We start from the raw sequence: 19,777 nt of genomic DNA on the forward strand, positions 1-19,777 counted from the left end.
TCCTTTTTAGCAAACAGCTTGCAGTTATTTTGCCTGTTTTCTTGTATTTTTGTCTGTCTTTCTAAAATTTAAATTTCATGAGAGTAAAAGGACCCTAAATGCACTGTGTGGCTCATAATAAGCATTTGGTTTTCACCAACTGCTTGAGTAAAAGTTAAAGTTTTTTGGACAAGTAGTTCAGCTTAAGCTAGAGAGTCTGTGGGGGAAAGAAAGGAACTTGTAAACTGTAATTAATTAATTGAAAGAACCTGTAAAATGTTATCATCTAGTCTTACATTTTGGATGTAGCCATAAATTTATTTTGCCACTATTAAATATGGCATTCAGAATGTAACAGCAGACTGTAAATGTGTCTTAAAGATTTAAGTGCTAGTGTTCCAGACTGCTTATCAACTGAAAATTTTTTGTGTTGCTTAGAGGTAAAAGACTTATCATTTTTAAATGATTATGCATAAATTAGCTTGACCAATTTGTATTTGGTTTTCTCATTTGTGACATTTTGTGTCATTTATGCTTTTCATTTATTACTTATTTTGAGTGTATCATGTAGTCTATTTCCTATGGACTACAAAAGAGTTTTTATAATTCAAGTGGTAAACAGTTTTCTAACTTTCACTTTTTTAGAAGCTGAGTGGTGGTTGGGTTTGAAGTGCAGTACAAACAGTTGGGCATATTAATGTGTTTTGGTTGTGGGGAGGACCTTGAAGTTGTGGGATCAACACTCTCATTCATTCATTCATGATGTGGAATGTTGAGTTCCTAAGGTTTGAGGGGAAACAAGAGATAAGCCTGATAAGACTTAAGTGATCTTCATTTCTTACCCTCACGCCAAGCCTCTTGAATTTGAGGAAATTCATCTTCTGCCGTTATTCTGAAAAGCAGTGACTCTTCTTGGTGTGGGTAGAACAGTTGGGGAATTCCAGCATATTATGGAAACACTTTAAGTATTACACAGCCCTATGCAGGGTACTTGAATTCTGCGCCTCCTGGTTAGCCTCAAGAAGGAGACTGAGGACGTGGTTCATTGTCGTATCCCTTATTGCTGCTTCTAGCCTTGGCTAATGATACTCTCAGGTTTCCACTCTGTGCACTCTCCGAGGAGCTGCCAAACAGAATGCTTCTGGGGCAGAGGTCCTGCCAAAACGCCCCTAAGCTGCTGCTACCACCACTTACTTTTTGTGTAAGGTAAATTCTAAGCTCAGTTCCATTATTAATCAAGCAAGTTTAATAATAGCAGCACCTACCCCATAACGTTATTGCGAGAATTCTTTGAGTTAATGAATAATAAAATATTTTTCACATCAGGTGGCACTAGGCAAATATCATTTGTTATGGTTTTCATCATCATGAAGAAAACCAGCCCCCCCCCCCAGTACCATTAAGGATGCTATAAAGACGGTCATAGGGGAGAAGACTACTTTTCTAAGCATTCTGCAATAGTAAGTCTATTCTAGGATACGTACTCTTCCCCTAACCTCTATTCTTTTCTAAATCATTCTTAACTTTGTCACATCTATCAGAATAGAACATTCCCAGAGTCTCAAGACATACATGTATTATGCCCAACCTCAGTTTCTCCATGCCTCACCATTCCGGAGACCCACATGCAGTCACATTAATGGTAATAACTCCGTTATTTTGGCTCATGTCCTACCTAAATGATGCAAGGCCTCCACCTTCCTGTAAAGTATCCCACAGTTTATTCTGGTAGTCCCCGGGGGCCATCTCAGTAGTGCACACAGGCTCTACTTGTTCCTTTACTCTTGTCTTCCCATTCGGTCGCATGAGGGCGGACCCTTACCACCACCTCTGTAATGTACACGTGTAGCTGCTTCCCTATTAGAGATGCTGTCCCTTGCTACTCTCACAGATGCAAATCTGGAGCGCGTAAAACGGCATTACATTTACCATAGTTACCCCACTGTGCTCAGACTCCATGTTTCACAGAGTCCTTTCTGAAAACAACTTGTGCTATGGGTTTATAGACATAAACGTATGTCCTTAGACACAGACATTTCCATAGGTCCAGCCTAGTGTTTTCTCTCCCCTCCCCTGCAACCTCCCTCTCAAGTCAGCATCCCTTGGGTTTCCAGCCCCTGCGCAAGTCAGGTCACACACACAGCTTAGATGTGTTACCAGCTTGACAGTAGTATCCTGCTACAGACATCCAGGCACCTTTGAATTCCAGAGTAACTTTCGCACTTATATTCTGTGTTTACTCATAAAAGTAGTAGCTATATGATTGGTTATAACCCCTAATATGATATTAGGAGTTTCACATATAGGCAAATTGCTGATCTTGATAGTTTAAAACATTAAAGACTATTTTCAGATTTTCTCTAATTTCACTTCCATTTCACACAAATTCACATTATTTCTGTGCCCCGGGCCAAAGTCTAGGTAAATTTACTTCCCTTATGCATACTCTGTCTGACTCTCTGTCACTCTCTTTTGCCTTCCTGCTTCACAGTACTGGTAAGCAGGATCCGTTTCTATCTGTATTACAATTTCACTTCTCCTTGGCATAAGTTAGAGTGATACTTTAAAAATATCACTGAGTACTGGATTCAGCCCACTGACAGAAATTTTTTCTCTTTGTCTCAGGCCGCCGAGCCTCTTACCTAATTTTCTCCTTAATGGAGCTTCACATTTTCAATCAACATGACTTGGATTTCTTTGAGCAGACATTACTAGTCCTACTAATAATTTTAATAACTTGTGGTAAATTGTAATTACCCATCCTCTTTATTCTCCAACAGTTCATTATAGATACTCTTCTATTTCCCTTTTTCTATCTTTCACAATATCTTTGAAAGACACCTTTATTTTACATCTTTAATCTGTACTATCTGCAAAGACTTGTTCAATTCATGCTCCATGATAATTTAACGTAGAATAGTACTATCCTTGAAATTCCATATTTATGTTTTGTCTCATATGCCTCCCAGCTGCCAGCCCACTATTACTTGCAGGGAGTAGGGAATGTGACCCCAAATACTAAGACCACCCACTTACGTGATTTCATTTCTGTTATCTTCATTTCCCAAGGTGTTGGCTATAGGATTTTTTTTTTTTTTAACCTTGTGTTATTACAGGGTTTAGTTTTCTGACTTGATTGGTGATGCTGAACATTCACAGCTTTTCACTTTTTCAGTTTATAAGCAAGAAACTTTAAAAGTCACTATCAGCGCCATTTGTCATGAAAAAGACAAGTAGAAGGAATTAGTCTTTCTCACCCAAGGATGTCAGTTTGTGTATACCAGTGGGAACCAGACAGCATGTCTAGGTAAAATCACTTATCACAGTGCAGCTACTTCTTTACTATGGTAATTTCAGCTCAACTAGGTCATGTTATAAATGTCAGCAAGGCGCGAGAGGGAATAAAATGTCATCAGAATAATACACATGTGCTTACATTTCAATGGAACTTAAAATCTTTTATAGGAATCAGGATTAGCAGGATGTTTTTTTCATTGTAGTGATAAATGTGAATACAGTTACTGTCACTGTGACTCTTAAGCGTTCAATTTGGTCTCACCCCTGGTTTCCTTAAATTAGAAAGAAAATCTCAATTTTGTTATTGGAGGTTAGTACAGATAAGAGTTTTTCAGCGAAGTAGATAACAGTCATTGTAGCGGCTTGATTTTAAAATACACTTCCAATTCACCTTTAAAAAGTGGGTTAAGAGGAATGAGATATAATGTAAGCCACAAAACCACCATTTGATACTAACATTATTCATATTCCAGGCCAGAGTTTTAAAATTAAAAAAAAAAATAAAATTTTATTCATTGTTGATTTTGTACCTCACAAACTAGATGTTAATTTTAATTTAAATTAATTTAGGCAGAGTAATTGAAGAAAGGAAATATCACATTTCTCATGTTTATATATAGTAATTTTTTCCCTTACTTCAAGAGAAAGAATTATAGACATAAAAGGTGTAACAAAATAGATTTGTCAAAGAACCTTTAATAGGCTCCTGCTTTTTTTTTTTATTCAAAGTTTCAATTAAACCTGAAGAGATAATACAGTCCTGCTGTGATTTTAAATGACTCTTTTCATGGTTGCATAAATTGGGATTTGTCATAAATTGTCGATTGTGAATGACAGTTATGTCTGGATTCTGATCCTTTTCCTTTACTGATTCATGCTTGTTAAAATAGGACCTTTAGGTTCACTGTGACTATCTCCTTGCTTGTTTCATATTATAACTTAGCCTTGATTATAAACAAGCTTTAACTACTTCTTAATTCAGTTTAATCTTTCTACATTTGCAAAGAAAAAATTCTTCACTGCAGTAAATAAGTATTAAGACATACTCTTATATTTCAAAGATTAACTTAACTTGAGAATCACACTTTTGATTTTGACCTCCAACTTGTGATAGGATTAAGGTAGATTATTTTATCTTCTTGTAAAATAGTATAAAATAAATATGTGCTCATAGATGTTACAGTGTAAAGTAGAAGAATTTCACTTTATAAGAAACTAACTTGCCTTCACATTGGGCATAAAAATGCCAGTATGTAGAGAACATTTATAATTTATCTACTTTTAAAGTATTTTAATTATTTCCCTTTTTACTATTTTTTTTATTCCCACTTACAGAATGAAAGATACAGGTAGTGAACTTATATTAAAGATTGGTCATTTGTTTTCAATCAGGTACAGACTAATAATGACTCAGTCTAATATAATATTTGGGGTTCAGTCTCTAGGTGACAGGTATTCCTGTGTAATAAAACTCACCACTTGAATTGGCATTGATTGTCGTTGTTGTTGATAATCCTGGTAGGAGCAGCATTGATTGAACAAATGTGAAGATTGAATTTGCCTTTTCCTAGCAAGGTGATCACAGAAGCAGGATGAAGTATAAAAGCTGACAATACCACAGCATTAAATCTATTCAACTGTACTTCTGAGAAAAGAAATGGCAATGATTAAGGGTACTGTTCAATTCAACAAGCATTTATTGAGCAATTCTATAGCCCAACACAGTGTTAGCTGCTAATAGATACAAAAGGAGAAGATAGTATGATTTGCCCTAAAGAAGTTTATCATGTAATTTGGGAGACAAATGATTCATACATGAAACAGCTGGAGAACAAAATATGACAATATATAATCAAACAAAATACAAGCACAGTTGTTTGTCCAGAAGATGAAAAGACATATCTGTATGATCTGAAATTCTGTGTGGTGACGTAAAGTAACATAGCCTGGGGTATTTGAGATTTTTCGTTATTTAACATGGAAAAAAAAAGTAATTTAAAAGATGTTTATTTAAACTATCCTTTAGCCCAGTCTAAACACCAGTTACGTACATGATCACTTCATACATGAGACACTAAATGAATTCAAGAATACTTTGCTTCCTTTTAATGGCTCTTTTGCAGTGTCTTCTATATATTCTAAATACAGTTTATTTTTCCAATGTCCAGGTAGTCTGAATTGTATTTTTTAAAAAGTAAGTCTCAAAGAGCACAGTCATCTGCTTAGCTTTGTGTAAGGAGGCCATGTAGCAAAGCAGCCTCACTACGTTCTGTTTATGTTATTTTTTTCTCCACTGCTTGCTCAGTGGTAATGGTCTAGAAGATTCCTTTTTTTGTTGTTGTTAATTGTGGTAAGAACAGTTAACATGAGATCTACTCTCTTAACAAATTTTAAGTTTTTAATACAGTATTGTTAACTGTAGGTACGGTGTTGAATAGCAGATCTCTAGAACTTAATCATCTAGCACAGTGGTCCCCAACCTTTTTGACACCGGGGACCAGTTTCATGGAAGACAATTTTTCCACGGACGGGGCGTGGGATCGGGGGGGGGATGGGGGGAGATGGTTCAGGTGGTAATGCAAGCGATGGGGAGCGGCAGATGAAGCTTTGCTCGCTGGCCCACTGCTTACCTCTTGCTGTGTGGCCCCGTTCCTAACAGGTACCGGTACTGGTCCGCGGCCCAGGGGTTGGGGACCCCTGATCTAGCATAACTAAAACTTTATGCTGATTTTATAGCAACTCCCCATTTCCTGAGTCTCCCTCCCCACCCAGCCCCTGGCAGCCACCATTCTGTTCTTTGCTTCTATTTGTTTGACTCTTTCAACTACTTAATCTAAGTGGAATCATGCAGTATCTGTCTGTGATTGGCTCATTTCACTTAGCATACTGTCCTCAAAGTTTTTCCGTGTTGCATGTAACAGAATTTCCTTCTTTCTTTCTTTTTTTTTAAAGTTGAGTATTATTCCATTTAAGAGTATAGCACATTTTCTTTATCCATTCATCTATTGATGGATATTTTAGGTTGTTTCTACATCTTGGCTATTGTGAATAATGCCGTGAACATTAGAGCAAATGTCTCTTCAAGGTCCTGATTTCAATTCTTTTGGATAAATACCCAGAAGTTCTGTTGCTGGATCATATGGTAGTTCTATTTCTAATTTTTTGAGGAACCTCCATACTGTTTTCCATGATGGTTACACCACTTTACATTCCCACCAACAATGTACAAGAGTTCCAGTTTTTCCACATCCTCACCAACACTTGTTACCTTTTGCTTTTTGATAACAAAAAAGTAACCATTTTAACAGGTGTGAGGTACTATCTCATTGTGGTTTTGATTTGCATTTCCTTGATGACTAGTGATGTTTACATCTTTTTATATACCTGTTGTCCATTTGTAGGTATTCTTTTTTTAAAAATTAATTTTTATTGGAGTATAGTTGATTTACAGTGTTGTGTTAGTTTCTGCTGTGCAGCAAAGTGAATCAGTTATACATATACATATACCCAGTTTTTTTTAGATTCTATTCCCATATAGGTCATTATAGAGTATTGAGTAGAGTTCCCTGTGCTATATAACAGGTTCTCCTTAGTTATCTATTTTATATATAGTAGTGTGTATATGTCAATTCCAATCTCCCAATTTATCCCTCCCCACCCCTTTCCCCCTTGGTAACCATATGTTTGTTTTCTATACCTGCAACTCTATTTCTGTTTTGTAAATAGGTTCATTTGTACCATTTTTTTTTTAGATTCTACATATAAGCGATATCATATGATAAATTGTCTTTCTCTGACTTACTTCACTCAGTATGACAATCACTAGGTCTATCCATGTCATTTGTAAGTATTCTTTAGCAAAGTGTCTATTCAGGTCCTTTGCCTATTTTTTAATGAGTTATTTCGGGCTTTGGGGTTTTGTTGTTTTTTATTTGATTGTTTTTGTTATTGAGTTGGAAGAATCCCTTTTATATTTTGGATATTAACCCTTTATCAGATATATGGTTTGCACATATTTTCACCTATTCTGTAAGTTGCTATTTTCATTCTTTTAATTCTTCCCTTTACTGTACAGAAACTTTTTAGTGTGATGTAGCCCCATTTGTCTTTTTTTGCTTTTGTTACCTGGGTTTTGGGTGTCCGATCAAGAAATCATTGCCAAGACCAATGTCATGAAGTTTTTTCCCTCTTCTTTCTTTTAGTAGTTTTACATTTTCAGGTCTTACAATTAAGTTATTACTCCATTTTAGGTGATTTTTGTGTATAGTGTAAGATAAGGGTTCAGTTTTACTCTTTCACATTTGGATGTCCAGTTTTCCTAACACCGTTTACTGAAGTGACTATTGTTTCCTCTATGTATTCTCAGTACCCTTGTTGAAGATTGGTTGAGCCTATATACATGGGTTTATTTCTGGGCTCACTGTTCCGTTCCTTTGGTCTATATGTGTGTCTTTATGTTAGTACCATGCTGTTTTAATTACTGTAGCTTTGTCATATATTTTGAAATCAGGAAGTGTGATGCCATCAGCCATGTTCTTCTTTCTCAAGATTGTTTTAGGCATTTGGGGGTTTTTGTGTTTCCATACGAATTATAGGATTGTTTGTTCTATTTCTATAAAAACTGCCATTAGTATTTTGAAATGCCATTGAATCTGTAGCTCACTTTGGGTAGTACAGACATGTTGACAATATTAAGTGTTCCAAGCCATGAACATGGGATTTCTTTCCATTTATTTTGTGTCTTCTTTAATTTGTTTCATCATGTTTTGTACTTTACAGTATACAAGTCTTCCACCTGTTTGTTAAATTTATTCCTAACTATCTTATTCTTTTTGATGGCATTATAAATGGGATTGTTTTCTTGATTTCTATTTTGGATAGTTCATTTTTAGTACATAGAGGTATAACTGATTTTTGCATGTTGATTTTTTTTTTAATCTTTCACCTTTACTGAATTTCTTTATTAGTTCTGTCCAGTTTTTTCTGTGGAATCTCTGGAGTTAAGTGTATATGAGATTATGTTATCTGGAAACAGAGATAATTTTACTTCATCCTTCAGTAAACTCTTAAAATACTCTTCAGATTCAGCTTTGGCTGGGAAGCTTTCTCTCTTCTGTGTCTCTCCTTAGATATTTCTTCACTGTACCTCCAGACCCGTTGCACATCTATCATGACATATGTCATTGTATTTTAATTTATTTTAATAAATTCATTTGTCTGATTCACTAGGTTGGCATTTTTACCGTATCACCAGGACTTCACATAGTTCTTGGTGCATTGCAGATTCTTAATAAACACTTACTGAATGAATAAAATATATGAATTTGTTATATATCACAATGCTAGTAAAAATTTGTTATTGCATTTAGTTCTTAAAATAAACATGGGGTACATCCTATCATTAAGTGTCCAGGGGGTATGGATCTTTAAGATCCAGTGATGTATACAAGTTTAAAATTAAAAAGTCTACCTCTTTTACAGCCCCACCTCTACCATATAATTTTCTCCGAAAAAACTGATATGAAAAGCTGTGATGTTCATTTCTCCACACCATCAACAGTTCTTAAAGTTGCTTGAATCAGTCCAAATATAGATGTGATATATAGATATATTATGTGTGTGTACACACACTCATCCTCCTTAGAAACAGCTTTTCCAATGTTAACTGACTTTGCCTTCCTCCCAGTTTTCCACTTGACTTAATGATTTCAGATACAGTTTTAAATTGCATTAAATTTTTTTTTTTTAGTATTTAGTCTCTGTTTATTCTGTTTTAAGGTTGTTTATAAGGCTGGCTCGGAGTAGATCAAATCGAAATAAATACAGTTTGCTCCCCGTCACTCCATACTCTTAAAATGGTTTTGCTAGCTCTTAGATACTTTTAAAATAAGGTCAAGCTGATTCCACAGCCTATCGGTGGTATATATTAGTGCTATACTTTTGGCTAAATGTAATTGACATTAAATACAATAATTAATACAATTAATAAACTTATTGCTTGTTCACCTGGAATTTTTGGTGTTGCAGTTTTTCATAATAGAGTTTTTTAATGTCAGCTAGTTTATTTTTGGCCAAACTATATTTTATTTCTTAAGTCCTTAGACACCAGAATATTTGGAAAATCATACACTCTCTGACAAATGAGGATTCTTGTATTTTATTGTTTTGAACTATTTTCTTCAAAGTCATTATTTCAGCAATGAAGATATCAAAGTTTTCACTTCTGTAGGTGTTATTTCTTGGCAGTGAATACAAGAAATTCTCCAGTTCAGTTTAAAAGAGTATAATTTGAAATTTGTGTTTTTGTTAATTAGGTTTTCCGTGAACACCTGGTTTTTGGCTTTCTTCTGACTATAGTGTAGTAGCCTTAAAAGTACTGAAATCATATCTAGGATTTTATATGTTGCAGAATGTAGTAGCTACAACTGCACTTTTCTAAGTTCATACATAGTATGGTTAGTATTTATCATAAATTTAAAATGTGACAAGTTTTTTTTTTCTTTTTTTCCTGTAAGAAGTGCTTCTTGGACATCACTTCAGGCTCTGCCCTTAATTCCTGTCCATAGCATTATTTTATAAACATAAATGAGAGGATTAAAGGAAACATTTTAAAAACAAACATTTTAACTAGCATTTGAAAATTCAAGCAGTTTCATCAAATGTGGCTCCCGATAAGTTACTTCAATTTAATCAGAATTTTATCAGCTTGTTAAGGTCCACCTCAGATGGACCTCCAAATATTTTTTGAAGGCTTTCCATTCTTTTCTCTCTTCATTCTGTTTTCTTTTTGCCCTCCTAAGCTCTCCTTTCTCTTCCCATGTTTTTCTCCACTTATCTTTCTTCCTATCCCGATGTTACCTCTTCCATTTCCTCCCCTATTTTTCTTCATTCACCTGTATTCAGTTCCTTTCTCACATTTATGTGCTTTATCCACTTGCCGTTCTGTCTTCTCTTTACACAGTCTAAGAAAGGACACACCCTGGCTCATATAGTGATCTCCTGTTGTCTGCCTGTCCTTCCTGTGCTCATTTTTATGAAACAAAGTTGAAGGGAAATAAGAGTTTGGATGGGCAAAATAGAGGTTCATTTTTAAAAATATTTGTTATTAACTCCAGCAAATCTTGTGAGGATTGTTGATTAACTACGAGTGTATAAAATCTACTCTGATCTTAATGTGAAAAGAGTTATGTTAGTATAGCATTCTTGGTTGAAAGCCATGATTCAAATTGAGTATACGTTTGTGATTGGCATTTAAAAACAAACTTTGCTATTCCCTTCTCTTTAATTAAAGAGACAACAGTGAAGAACATTGATCCCTTCAATAGAAGACATATTTATTAAAAATCAACTTTTTGATGCAATATATTGCTATAGGATGCTAGAATTACTTTAAGCTTGAAGCAAAACCAAAACCCAAAACTTGGAAAGCTAAGTGCAAAGGCTTCAAAGCAGTTTAGGATCATCCAAATGGTTAATCTAAATAATTGAAGACATTAAACAGATCCATATTTGTAAATGACAGAAATGATTACTGGTTTAAGTATTATTCAGTGGTACTTTATCAAAGCAGGGTCCCCTCACATTCCTGGTTCTGTGCTTTGCTGGACTCATTCTCTGGGAGTTTGCCCCATGTAATAAGTTTTGGTTGTCATATTGTTGCCAGTAGAAATGGGTTTTTATGGCTTGAGTGGAGTTGATATTGTTTGGTTGAATATGAACTCCTAGGGAGCCTACACATTAAAAAAAATTTTGAAAACCAACTGTTAAAAAAAAAAACCCCAAAAAAACAACTGTTAGATTAATGTTGAAAAACACTACTAATCCTGTTACAGTGTAGTGGGTACTTACTTATGAGGTTCTCAGAGCAGAATCTTGAGGTTTCTTGAATAAAACTTAATGGGAATTTAAGCTGGTTTGTAACTATTAACAAATGTAACTTAGAAACATTTTCAAATTACTTTAAACTAGTTAAAAGTGGTCAGGACAGTCATCAGAGATTTGAAAGTTGCTCAAGTTAGGTTCATTGAAAACTCCTGACTTTTAATCTATTAATAAGAAAAATGTTCTGTTCTTACTTGTCATGCGGTCCAGTAAATATGAGCAGTTTTCTATGTCACCAATGCTGTGAACAATCAGGCTGACGATTTCCTGATAATGTTCTATTATGGTGGTGGCAAGTAATTCTGGAAATAGTGTTTTAAGAAATGTCTTGCTCAGAAGCATCATTTCTTCCAGGAAATAGCCTTTCATTTTGGTCTAGAAAGTTCAAGGATACGGCATCCTGTTGGAGCTCTGGGGTATTACTATTTTCAGACCTTGTTTGTGTGCAACATGAGCCATATTGATTTCCAGATAATATGAATTTATTCAAAACAGGAGATTGTAACATTCTAGGAGCAGATTGTTTTTAGTTTTATTAAATTTACTTTGATTACAACCAAGAAAATTGCTTTGAAACAACTAAGACATTACATTCTGACCCCATAGCTTTGCTGTCATTTAATCTTTCCCAAGGTTTCTACTGTTATCCTAACTCTTCTCAGTAGGAGATGATGGTATTGGTACAAATCAAGAGATGTAAGGTTTAACATCACTGCTGACTTAGCGAGAAATACAAAATATATTTAATCCATTTTTTAAATAAATACAACCAAATGAACTTTGCTAAGTAATAATTTGACCATATAATAAAAAGCAGATTAAAGATAACCACTTATATGATGGGAATATTTTCTAAGAGTACTTCAGCCTCAAATATTGCATACAATTTTTGTTCTTATAACATCTACAATTTAGAATAAAAGCATGGTGTGGTATTGGTTTTTTTCAAACTTTCTGAGATTGTGATAGAAATAAAGTAAAAATAAATCATGTGATTTTTATGACTGGAACATTAAATCTGTTTTTTAGTAATACTGTCAATTAAAGGGGGAAATGCTCAGATTTAACTGTTACTATTCTACCATGCAAAGGCTTCCCATTTTACAGACTGGGGAGTCTCTACATTAGCCTACAAAATCCTAAATGATATGGCCCCCTCCAGGTTTTCTCTCTGATCTTATTTTCTACCACTCTCTCTCCCTCACACAGTTCACTTCAGTCACACTAATCATCTTACTGTTCCTCGAACATTCCAGGGACTTTCTGCTTTAGAGTCTTTGTACTAGTTGTATCTCTACCTGCAGTGTTCTTCTCTCAGATGGCCGTGTAGCCTTTCCTCAGTGCTCACATGTCAGCTTCTTAGGCAGGCCTGCGTTTGTCATCCTATTCAAAAAGCCTTCACTCCCCACACTGCCCACAGCACCTGAACTAACTTACTCTGCTCTACTTTTTCATTTTCAATAGCACCTCTCACTTCCTAACAAACTATAAAATTTGCTCTTATTTTTAAAGAACATAATGTGTGAAATATTAACACAGAAGGGTGTTCAAAGGTAATGATGTATGTGTAATACAGAGAGGAAGTTCAGGAAATAATAATTACAGAATCACAAGACCTGAGGAAAGGTATTAGTCTTTGAATGGAAGGGCTGAGCAAGTATCAGGCAGAATGAATGAATATAAAATACTCCCATGTAAATGCATACTTTTGGCATTTCAGTCCCCTGACCATAAAGAAGGAAATCCTGAGATTCCAAAGAGGAAAAAAAAAAGTTACCAACGGAAAAACATGAATCAAACTGGTATTACACTTCTCATGGGTGACCCTGAATTCTAGGGCATAGTGTAGAAAATGTTAGGGTTCTGCAGGAGAATGATTTTGAAACTAGAAGTTTATATACCAAGCAAAACTGTGCTTGAAATGTGAAAGCAAACAAAGATAACTCAGACTTGAAAGAACTCTAAAAGTGCGTCTCCAATAAAATCATAATAGATGAAGAGGTGAGAGTTAAGAAACAGTGACTCTAACTCCAGAGTGTAATAGTATAGTGAAATACCCCAAAAATATAAGTGAGAGCTCAGCAGTTATCCAAGAAGGCAACTGATTCAAATTGGAACTCAAAATCTAACAAACAAGCAGCAGTCCTACAATTAGCAGTCAAAGGGAATTACAGCTTTTATAGTTCTGAACCCTGAAGACCCAGAAAGACTCCTCAAGGGAATTAAAAAGTATTCATTATCAACCTGTTCTCCATTTAATCTGTTTTTAACTGATGAGCTGCTGCTTATTAGCCCACACTCTCTCTTCTTAATTGTATCAGTGTTCTTTGTTTAAAAAAAAGTAGATGAGTAGATTCTGGCACATTTCACAAATGGAAAAAACTGCAAAATATGTAGAAAAAGCACAGATCTGCAATTATAGAAATGATTGACTTCTGTGTCCTCTTACAAATAGTACCTTCAAGGTGGAAGTTCATAGGTAGGATGTAGACTGTTGGATAGACTGGGTGAGGGTTTTCCAGCAAAATGAAAAGCCTCAGACCCTCCGAGACTGCCCAGACCCGGACTCTTTTCTGAGTGACTGGTTAGGAGAGCTGTTGCTCTTCTTCCCCCAGCACTCCTGAGGCTCCACGTCAGCTGCTTCCTGTGCTCTGCCAACCATTTATACTTTAAAGGATCTCTTCATGAAAGGGACTCTGAGACCCTTTAAAAATCTGACCTTGGAGCCAAAATTATCCTATTGGGTATGTTTTTAGAACTCATACTGTTTTTTAGCTAGTTCATAACTCGATCTGTGTGTAAATTATTTACAGATGAATGCAGTTCCAGCCAAATTGCCTTATTTAAATGTATCATTACGGACACTTCAATAGCTTCTGCATTTGAACACTGAATTTTACTTCATTTCAAATATATTTGCATAAGCAGTTTATATCATTCCTTACCATACATTTTACAGTGTTAAAGTAATAATTTTACCCATCTTCAAAACCATATGCATTAGATTATTACTACCATGAGAATTTATATGTGAACTGTGGGTATTTTTTCCTCTTTATGTGACCTTCTCTTAATGATTATTACAAAATTGAAATTGTTTTCCTTTCAGCGCTATCTAGTACTTTTTTGTTTGTTTTCAAAGCGGGCAAGTCTTTTAAATGCCTGACTTGCAAGTGTCTGTTAGCTAGCAAAGCTGGCTAGTTGATTGGTATTGCTGTCCAGTGACATTCTCTTGTCTTTCCCTGTGAGTATTTCTGTGAGGAATTCATTATATTACTCTAATGCTACTGAGAATTTCCCTACCTTCCTTTGTTATGTCTGCCTCCACTGTCACTTTGGCTTTCATAACAGATGTTAGTTCAGATCCCATTCTTCCCCACCACAATGCCTGTGAAAATTTTAGCCTCTTGCCACTTCCTTTCTCTCTGCCAGTAGAGACCCCGACCCTTCAGAAATGGTAACCTCACTGATTACAATCCTCCTCTTTTTGTTTATTAATTTCATCTCTTATTTTAATGCAAAACACTTCTCCAGTTACCACAGATTCTTCTAGAACCCTTAAAGCCCAAACTTCTTTGAAGTTTTGGTTGTCTGTGGGAATCCCTCAAATGGCTCCCCATCTGAAAACAATACCCAAGATCTAACAGTGGCTTTATATAATTTGTCCCACTACTACCTCTCTTACTTAATCATCTACTAATCTCCCTCTTACTTACTTTGTTCCAGTCATACTGTCTCCTTGTTGTTTCTTGAAGATACCATGCACAGTTTCTCCTTAGGAACATTGTATTGCTGATTTTTCTGTCTGGAACGTTCTACTCCCAGATAGTCTCATGGTTTACCCTTTCACTTCTTACACATCTTTACTCACATTTCACCTTATCCATGAGACCTTCCCTTTCCACCCTAAGAAATAACAGGGTACCATATTTCCAGCATATCCCATGCCGCACAGCTTCAGACAAGCTATCTGTTTTATTAGACAAATTATGTATTTTACTTATTTATTAATTGTCAGCCTCCACCAAAATGCAAACTTCCACAAGAGCAGGGAACTTTAGTTTTATAAACTGTTGAATTCTGAGCCCCTAGAATAGTGCCTGGCCTGTCATAAGCATTCAATAAGTATTTGTTGAATGAATGAATATTATAAATGCGACTGTGTTCAGTATTTTATATGGGTATACATTTTAGCTAGAGTTGACCGGTCTCTTTCATTATGCGCATGGAATTAAACAATCCGATAGCCTGGGTTCAAATGCCGTTTTTGTTACCTTGCACAAGTACTTAACTTCTCTGTGTCTCATCCTGTATCTCATAGGTTGCTTGAGGATTAAATGAATTAATATATGTAAAGCAATTTTAACAGTATATGGCACACATAGTATTCTGTAATTTGATGTCTACGGAAATGTTCAACATCATCAGATTTGCTTTAGTCGTTTCTTTCAGCTTACTGAGCATTGTTATTTTTGAATATTTATGCTAAGGTTCTTTTGAGGTGGAAAGTACAAGCCCCAACACCATGGGTTGAATTTTTTTCTAACTCATTTGTTTATCTTTTTTTAATCATGGTTTTGATACTTTAACATAAAAAATACTTTCTTTAGGACAGAGATATTTAACTTGTATGTGTACAGTATTATATATACCTACTTCTGGGCCCCCACTTGTAACATCTCAAAGCCCTCCGTTTCTGATCAGAGCTGCTTTTTTGGTTTAACCCAGTTTGGTTCAAACCAGTATGACAATGGATAAATCACAAAGGGCAGCTTAAGCTTACTTGCTGCTGGTAACAAAACAAATATGCAAATATAACCTGTACTTCTGAAATATAGTGTACAATCCTGACATGCTATGTAGTGTCAGAAACAGGGTTTCTGCCCTTCACAATGTGGCAGTGAAGTCTGTGGCTCTCCAGCTCCCATATACAATTCAGCTCAGTATGAAGTGGCTCTTTAGCGTGACACAGTTGTGTATCACTGCTTAAGATAACCTCTCTGCCTTGGAGGGAGTGTGAAGTAGTATCCTTCGTTCAGAAGTAGTTGTTTTTCTACATATCTCAAACAGTTCTTTAAATACAACTTGACTTTTCTTTTATGTTAAAAACATTTCATTTGTATCTTCATCTGTTAGTTTCTGGATTGTACGGCAGTAATTACTCCAGTGTTCATGTTCAACTGTTATTTCCCAGTTGGTTTCTTTGAAGCCTTTTAAGTTTTCAGTGACAGTTACATAGAAATTAAAATAAATAATATATTTGCTAATGATGATTTTAAAAGAATGAGGACATTTTAGCTATTACACTAAAATAATTTTTGCCCTTCTTCTTAGTCAGTAGGATTCTCTGGTTAGGAGAAAAATTTGCCCATGTTTAAGAAAATAATAAATTTGTCTTCAGACTAAAGCCACTAAAGTTAGTCTTTGGTCTCCATATGTTTTAAAGAAGTATAACATACACACAGTTAAATGAGTTATCACAAAATGAACACTCCTGTGTAACCACCAACCATGGGAGAAGGAAAGTGTTATCTGCATCCCCGGAAACCCTCTTACTGATTCCTAACCACTGCCCCTTTCCTGCTTCCCAAAGTTAACCACCCTCCCACCTATTCTAATATCATGAGTTAGTTTTGCCTTTTTAATAAACTTTGTATAAATTGAATTAGTCAGAATATACAGTTTTCTCTCTGGGTTTTTTTTTGCTCAACATCACATGGGTGCAATTCCTCCATGTTTTGTGTAGCAGTACTTTTGTTCCTGGCTGCATAGTATTCCATTGTATGACCATACTGTAGTGTGTTTAACCATTTTTCATATGGATAGAAATTTGAATTTGTACTATGATTGATGCACGTGCATCTCTGTTGAGCATATACTTAGGAATTGTTAGATCACAAGTTCAATTTTAGTAGATAATCAAGTTTCCCAAAGTCACTATACCAATTTGCTTACCATCAGCTGTGTATGAGACTTGTGGTTGCTATGCATCTTCTCCAAAACTCGGTATTGTCCTTGTTTTTAATTTCAGCCGTTCTGGTGAGTTTGTAGAGAGGCATCACATTGAGCTTTTAGTTTGCATTTCCCTGATTATTAGTGAGTTGAGCACTTTTTGACATGTGTATTGACTATTTAGATACCCACTTATATAGAGAGCTTTTTCAAGTCTCTTGTCCATTTATCTATCGAGTTGTCCGTTTTTCATATTTATTTGTAGATATTCTAGATACCAGCCCTTTGTTGATTGTATATGTTGAAATTATTGTCTCTTACTCTGTGGCTTACTTTCTGTCTTAAGGCATTTTTTGAGGAAAAGAAATTTTTAATTTTAATATGATCTTATTTCTCTGATTTATTTCTCAATCTTTTCCTTCATGGTTTCTACTTTCTGTGCCATATTTAAGAAGTAATTACATTCTTATGTCATGAAATATTTTCCAGTGTTATTGTTGGAAAATTTTATTGTTTTACTCCAGCCTTCCTGTATTATATAGCCTATCAATAAAAATTTAGGTGTATGCACCCTTCTGTATACATATAATTTATTTATATGTATCATATGTGTACAGTATACTCATTTTTACATAAAACAAACAAAAAAAAGAAAATAATTAGATAAGTATGTAAGTAGATAAGTGTCCTTTTTCCACACCCCAGTATTATGATACACCCAGTATTGTGCATTTTCTGATTTATACACACTACATTTTATGTCAACCTTTTTAGAATCAAATAATATTGTCAAGTAAATTACTTAAACTGTCAAGTAGGAAACTTAACTCATTGATATTCCAGTCAGAAAGCTTTTATTTGGAAATTTTCACTTGATATCAATTTGAGAAAATATGTTTTCTATAAGGCAGAAGTTATTCCCCCAATTTTCACATACTGTAATTTAGGAAATATCGTAGTCTCAAATTAGTTAGGCATGTGACTGTCAGCAAATACTTGATTTTTTCCAAAATGCATATTTAATCATTTTATTTCCCTACTTTAAATTCTCAAATTTAACAAACATCTCCTTACATTATATATTTGTCTGAAGATTTTCTTATTCTCATAAGATTTGCTCAGATAGAGAAAAGGCTTGAACTAATCATGAAAAGTTAAAGAAAACAAATTGCACAGTTTTCCTTTCTTTTTTAATAGCTAAACACAGACTTTTTAAAAAAATAATTGTTCTGGTTTTCAGTAAATAAGTTTGTGGTTTAAGATGGCTTTAGTCACTAAGCCCAGTAAACATCCTCCAACTCTTTCTCTCCCTCTCAGAAAGCTTCTTATATGCAGGATCAGCAGTCCCCAAATTAGACCATTTAAATGGTGTTTTGGAATAGGATCACATATTATCTGTTTTCTGCGAGAGTTGACATATTTTAAAAGAAATCTTCTCTCAGTTCAAAACAAACTCAGATTTACCTGTTTATCTGACCTTCTAATCTATTCATAGCTTGGACAACTTAATTTGGAATCTTTACCAAAAAAATAGAAAATAAAGGGTTATTTCTGACTCTAAAATTATTATCCTTTTAATGTTGGAGTATTCCTCTGTGTCAAAAATAAAATCTTACGAACTTTCCCCTTAACCTATATGTGAGGGTAAGGTCCAAAGAAAAACAATTTAAAGAATATCTTACTATTAATTAGGTTTCAAAACAATCAAGAATGAGATAGGTTTCCTGGAATTATTTAAGCATCCGGTTTCCCAATAACCTCCACTATGTAGCCATAGTTTTTAAAGGTGGTTACAGGGACTTCCCTGGTAGTCCAGTAGTAGAGAATCCACCTTACAGCGCAAGGGACACGGGTTCAATCCCTGGTCAGGGAACTAAGATCCCACATGCCACGGGGTAACTAAGCCTGCGCGCCACAACTACTGAGCTCACACGCCTCAACTAGAGAGCCTGCATGCCGCCAACTACAAAGCCCACGTGCCTTGGAGCCTGCACACCACAACTAGAGAGATAAAACCTGCACACCACAACTAGAGAGAAGCTCGCGTGCCGCAACGAAAGATGCCTCAGCAAAGATCCCGTGTGCTGCAACTAAGACCCGACACAGCCAAAATAAATAATAAATAAATCTTTTTTAAAAAAAAGGTGGTTACATAGTTACCAGAAAAATTGAATTCTGGTGAGGTGCAATTTTAATGCATTTGAGCTAAAGTAAAAAGTTTTAGGTTTGGGGCTTCCCTGGTGGCGCAGTGGTTGAGAGTCCGCCTGCCGATGCAGGGGACACGGGTTCGTGCCCCGGTCCGGGAATATCCCGCATGCCGCGGAGCGGCTGGTCCCGTGAGCCATGGCCGCTGAGCCTGCGCGTCTGGAGCCTGTGCTCCGCAACGGGAGAGGCCACAACTGTGAGAGGCCCGCGTACAGCAAAAAAAAAAAAAAAAAAAAAAGTTTTAGGTTTGGATATAGAGCGGACAACAAAGGCAAAAGTCTGATGTAGTTAAAATTTATTGGACTAAGGGCAACTTCTAGAGTATAATGCACTTTGTTAATATGTATACACAGACTGAAGGTTGGTAAATGTTGTATGTTAGCGTCGTAAGATCAGTAGTTGTTATTAAGATAGTCAGTGAGCTTACTAATTGCAAAATAGGTAAGCAATTACAAATTACTAA

The 19,777-nt window shown here is 35.4% G+C and overlaps 1 protein-coding gene across 9 annotated transcripts in view; it reads left to right on the forward strand.

Moving 5' to 3' along the window:
- The window catches only part of COMMD10 (COMM domain containing 10), a 172,761-nt gene that overhangs the window by 110,453 nt on the left and 42,531 nt on the right, over window positions 1-19,777 (forward strand). The gene's annotated exons all lie outside the window — the stretch shown is intronic.

Source organism: Tursiops truncatus, chromosome 3 (genome assembly GCF_011762595.2).
Source record: "Tursiops truncatus isolate mTurTru1 chromosome 3, mTurTru1.mat.Y, whole genome shotgun sequence".
Classification (NCBI taxonomy): Eukaryota; Metazoa; Chordata; class Mammalia; order Artiodactyla; family Delphinidae; genus Tursiops; species Tursiops truncatus.